General features: G+C 37.2%; 1 long non-coding RNA gene across 1 annotated transcript; it reads right to left on the reverse strand.

Annotated features, from left to right (window-relative positions):
* Positions 1 to 2,000: 2,000 nt before the first annotated feature.
* On the reverse strand, positions 2,001 to 3,538 carry LOC112573195. The gene is made up of 3 exons (XR_003101183.1): positions 3,386 to 3,538; positions 2,360 to 2,465; positions 2,001 to 2,018 (listed from the first exon to the last, which is right to left on the reverse strand). It is a non-coding gene; the product is annotated as an uncharacterized LOC112573195 (long non-coding RNA).
* Positions 3,539 to 6,000: the final 2,462 nt, after the last annotated feature.

Consider the following 6,000-nt stretch of genomic DNA (forward strand, 5'->3'; position numbering starts at 1 on the left):
CAACTGTACAAATAAGTTTTAATTATGGATTCTTCGCTGACAAAATTAAATAGATAACAAAGTTAAATTTTGGCCTAGAGAGAAAAATTGTTCTAGCTCTTGTTTGTGATATTTGATTCCTCTGATTTTCTTCTTCTTATAGTACGGTTGTTTATTCTTTTATCCCTCATGTGTTATTTGTTTTCCTGTCCCTCGTATGCTGTCCATGTTTCGTTCTTGTTGTTAAGCGCTAAGAGCATGCTCCTTATGAGTGTGAGTATGCGCTTTACACACGTCGCATTATTATTATTATTATGATGATTATGATGATTATGATTATTATTATTATTATTAAAATATTAAGAATGCTAACCAAGAAACAATATAACCTCCAAGAGAAATACTTTATAAAATGATTTTGTTCACAACTTGATAAACACCCAATGACAGTAAATAATAGTACAGCCGACAGCAAGTTCATTGTTGCCATACAGGTAGACAGGACTTGATGTTGAAGGTCCTGTAAGCAGTGAGCAGCATGGCACCAGGGAGACTCTATTTCCAAACACTGGTTATTATACATACAAAACTCACCTCGTGAGTCATCAAATGTAAGCGAAGAAATAAAACAAAATAATTGAGATATACAAGGCTGTATATTTAGTCATGGCACGTGCTTTCTTCATGTAAGCATAAAGTAAAATATGTTGGATTAAATATATTTCGCTTTGTGACTGTCACATTATTTTTCAGATGTCAATGGTTAAAAGTTGCTGCTTAAAATTTAGGCTACCATTCTAGAACAAAACAACCATTTTTTAAACTAGCATACACGGGAACTAAAATAGAACAAAAAAGGTCAACAAATCTTGGCATGAGGACTATTTACATATGAAATATGCTAGCTGAGAAACCTAATATGTGAGGCTAGATAATGTTACAGAAATAATTAAATAGTTCACTGTTTTGTCACACAGACTGAGAGGATCACATGATGAAGATTCTGTAAGCAGTCAGAACCGCGGAGCCACACACAGTGAGGAGGCTGAGGGACACAGACCTTGAGGCGGCGTTTAAATCTTGTAGAAAAACAAAAACAAGCAGCAGCAGTAACTGTAACAAAATACTATACATTATAACAGCAAATAATATAAACTGTCATGATAATTCACCAACATCTTGATAAACCAGTGTGGCTTGTACAGAAGGAAAGGGAGTAACGACAAATAATACAGTTAATTATAATAAGATAATTAAGTTTCATTTAGTGAGGTCTCGTTTGTAAAATTCATGAATCAGTCTATCAGTTGTTCCAGTGGTTCATAAAAAACGTTAGGCTGTGAAGAAATACAAGGAGCAATAGTAAAAGTAACAAAATACTATACATTATTACAGGAAATATTATGTATTGTTTAAAGAAATATTTGTATATTAAATTGAATATTATTTAAAGAAAATATTTTAGTATACCAGGATGTACTTTAAGCTCTTTTTCTCTCTCACAACAAAAGCTAGCAATAAATGGTGTATAAACATAAATTATGTGCAGGTAGTGTGTGACTAACATTGCTGTGGATCGATGACCGTGAATGATTGATCACTTGCTGTGAAAGGCAATCGATACAGAGGCTTGCAATCTGGCCTTCACTTCATGTTCTGATGACTGTTAGCTTAAAGATGTCAGGGTCGCTACAGTCACTAAGCAACGGAATGTATATCCTTGTTTTTGCCGTTTGACCCGTTTTCTCATACCAGGAATATGTCTAGCACTGGCAGGTGATGTTTAGCAGACAGGAAACGTCCCATTAAAGTGGTTTTAATTCTGGGGGTTTTCTTTGGTTTTAGTTCCCTTCCTATAGAAAATAAGAGTACATGTTGTTGCGATGAAATGCTGTTTATATTAGTAGATAATTGTGATGATTATCTACTTACCACACGTAAAACCATATTTCTTGTACACCTCATTCAGTTGTGATTGATATTGTGACACATCTGTATTGCAAGTTTGCTCAACACAGTTCTTTAACTTCTGCATTAAGCTGCAAGAAAAGTTATTTTTTTATATTCTGTGGCCTAATCGCATTTTATTCAAAGTTTAAGAAAACATGTTAAGCTTTAAAAAATGGCAGCACTAATTCAGATTAAACACTTTAAGTAATTTCTGCCCTTTTTTAAATAATGAAATACAGGCAGTTGGAACGTTTTATAAAAATTAGTGCCCTACCAGCAAAAGTCAAGCAAAAGTAAAAATGATTAATTAAAAAATTATGCATATGTATAAACTCAAATAAAAAGTAAAACAATGAACTGAGATGTGTTAACATAGAAACATATTTCTTTTATGCTTTATATTTGTAAAAATAATAGTTTAGTAACACACGGGCAGATCTGCGATGCAGTTGCAGTTGTTAACCCTTGGAGAGCCGACGTATATTCGCCAGTGCACGTGTCGATGCAGCCACAGTGTGCAGGGCTGAGGAAGAAAGCTGCAAAAAATTGTTGATTGACTGTTTACAGATTTACACAGAAACCGATAGAGAATAATTTATGACCAGGCCATGACAATTGAAACTAAATAAAGAAAAAGAAAGCAGTCGAGCAGCATCTCATGTCTCTTGTGAGGACATTGTGACTAGAATCGTGTAGTACTTGGCTATGTACAATATATCGTCCTTTACCGACATTTTATTATATGACTGGGATATGTTTTGCTGTTATGATGGCGTGCTTGTATATACATATGTGATCCTCAGAAACAGTCAGACGGATTTCTCTTGGACGAAAGAACAACTTTACACGTTCCTTTACTCTTTAGAAACACTCTAGAGCAGACCTGGGCAAATGCCGGCCCGCGGGCCGAATCCGGCCCGTCTCCTGTCTCTGACCGGCCCGCCCGCTGGCCCGCCCGCCAGTATATATATTATATATACAGTATTGGGTAAAACTGAGTTAACTACATTAGTCCGGCCCTCTAGAACCACACCAGTTTCTCATGCGGCCCCTTGGGAAAATTAATTGCCCACCCCTGCTCTAGAGCATGCATCGAAATGACTTAAAGAATTGTTCCTTTGTGGGAATCAATCTTGACAGTAAATTTATGTGGATTCTAATACCACAGTATCATTTTTAAAAGTCTGATATATGAAAAATATTTTTTGAAGAAAGATAGTTCGAAACAACATGTATACAACCAAGTGAAATATTTCACACTTGACAGGTCATTGGTGGTTGTGTAAACTCATAACCTCGTTCCAATTTGAAATAAAAATTGATCGAGCATGAATACTAATTAAAATAAAAGTAAAGTATTTATAAAGCTAAAAAAATACACAACCACACACAGTTTTCATAATTATTTAATGTAGCAGAGAAATCTATCACTCCAAACAAAAGATGAAACACTCACCAGTGAAGATACAGACTGACAACACGTACTTCATGATGAACAGATTAGCAAATATTCAATTTTCAAACAGTGGACCGTTGTAGCAACACCGCCGGTTACTGAACATAGAACACCTGCATCCAGTTGTCGTGAAGCTGAGAGCGTGACACACTGAGAGCTCTTCTGGACTTTATATAGTCTTCTGACAATGGCGTCCCGAAGGTCTCAACGATTGGCTCATTTTTTTGAACCTTATGACTGTCCAATCAGCCCAAGTCATTTCGGTTGCTAACAGTGAAGACTTACCTGACCTGATGTGCCTTCGTAGCTAACCACCATTTTATTTTTATGAGTTGAGCCTCAAACCTCAGTCTAACAAGATAAGATCGTCTGTATTTACAGCATACATATGGAAACTCCGGCTCACCCCTCTCACACAGTACCTCTGTACTTAGTAAATAAATATCTTGCTTACATTTGTGTTCGTCCCTGACTCTGTACAATTTTGCAAGCACGCATCGACTTGTTTAATGTTTTCAATGGACGCACGATAACGACCAAGCAGACATAGTATAGTTAGTATGAGTGGTTTTCTCACGAAGGGGATTCTCTTTCCTCTAGGTTAACGATGCTTATATATATTTACCAAGAGAGAGGGAATACAAAAGAGCTAGGTTGCAAAGCTGACCTCGTTACTGGGATATTGGAGTTGGCGAAGAGGTTGTGACAAGCTTTTTTTGCAGACAATTTTCCCTTTTAAGAGTTTAAAATGTTTTCATTCACCACTAAATATTGCCCAACGAATCCTTAAAAAGAAGTGACAGACATCGATGAAACTAAGACAAGTAAAAAACAAAAGTTGAAGAATCAGGTTATGCATTGTATCTTCCCCACCAGCAGGTCTTAGAAAAATCTCAGCATTGGTGTCATTTGATGAAGTCACTCATCAAAGTCATTTTACTAATTTTACGTTAAAAAGAATTACCATGTAAAATACGGACGTTTTAGCTTTAAAGATTTGAAAATACTGCTAGCAAAAAAAAAAAATTAAAATAAAGTTAAAAAGTCCTCTGACCATAATTTTATTTTAAAAGTCACTTTTGTATCCCTGGGATATACAAACACTTGAATACTAGAGGGAACAGCAAGCGCTCATGCAACTCGTCAAAACAGACAAACAGGATAGGTGAAAATGAGAATGCGCCCAGTTAAATTCATATTAGCCTTATTTATGCCTCTCAGTCTCGATTCATAGAAGTGGATGAATTAAGGACCTTCGCAAATGGACCGTGTTGCACAGGTAGCAGGACGGTATGCTGCGCGTGGTATGAAGGTCTTTCTTCACACCTGACAATGCATGCATTTAAGACTGTTTGCCTTTTTCAGCTTTCAGTGTTTTTCAGTCTTGTCTATTTATATACTCTGACTAATGAAAGCAAGAGTTGAATGGGTATAATGTCCATTAAGCTCTTCCCAAAGAACAAGTTCAAAAGAAAACGTTGAGTAAGCCCAAGACCATAAGATTACTCATGCATATCTGCTTAGTGATCTTGTCAATAGTAATTCTAAGGACAACCCATTCCAGCGCCAGGTGGTCAGGGGTCGCAGGACTGGTACACTTTGAAGATAAGTGATGTATGAGAATTGGCCGTCGCCTGACTTCGGGTCTAGGGTTTAGGGGAAACTTTTCTAACAGAAAAGTTTGTGCTCAATACTTTCTATTTTATTTAAAATATCAGTTACACTTATAACGTTAGAAGTGAAGCACACAAAAATATGATCACCTCCATTAATAAAATTATCTGAAAGTTCTGAAAGTTATTTGGATAATGAACTGTGTAAAGAATATACACCGATGTATGCCGTGAAGATGTCAAGTACGCCGCTCGCTCTCGTCCCCCGCCCTGCTTGCCCCCTCCACCTGTCTGTACAGGGTCAAGGCGATACATGGATACCTCCTTGTGTCCTTTGATTACAGGCTGCTTACTAATGTTTTTCCCAGTATTTCCGTGAATAGCGTGTGTAGTTCAGGCCAACATCGCCCTGAGACTGGAAAAACCCACTCAAACAATCCACCCGTCGTGCGAGTAATGGAAACCGGAACCAAAAGCCTTTTCTCCAGGATTTCATTGAACAGCGTCGGTAGTTCAGCGCTGGTGACCGACATCGCCCACACACTGGCAAAATCCTCTTGTTCTCGATGTCGGGTGAGCGCACAGGGTGAGGGAGAAGGAGCATAAAAGGGGTATTTTAAGTTATAGGTCATGTCCTTGACAAAATATGTTGGAAGGTTACATTGAACACTGGATATTGAGCGATTCTAGGCGCTTATATCGAAGAGAGAAGCTTTAGACCAGTGTTCCAATAACAACTAACGATGACAATGTGCATAACAGTAACGTTTGTGATTTCTCTGTTTAAACAATAGTAAAGATAATATATAAAGATAATATAAAGATAATAAGATCAAAGTAACCCAGGACAACCAGCTCTCTCTGCATTGGTGACAGTCGCTAACCGTTGCGCCACTGAACCGCCATTGATGGTGAGAGAGAGAGAGGGAGAGAAATATTTAGCCAATAGTACTTAATCACAAGCCTTATTCTTGGACAACTATTACACTAGTTTAGTGCAAT

This window comes from Pomacea canaliculata, linkage group LG1 (genome assembly GCF_003073045.1).
Source record: "Pomacea canaliculata isolate SZHN2017 linkage group LG1, ASM307304v1, whole genome shotgun sequence".
Classification (NCBI taxonomy): domain Eukaryota; kingdom Metazoa; phylum Mollusca; class Gastropoda; order Architaenioglossa; family Ampullariidae; genus Pomacea; species Pomacea canaliculata.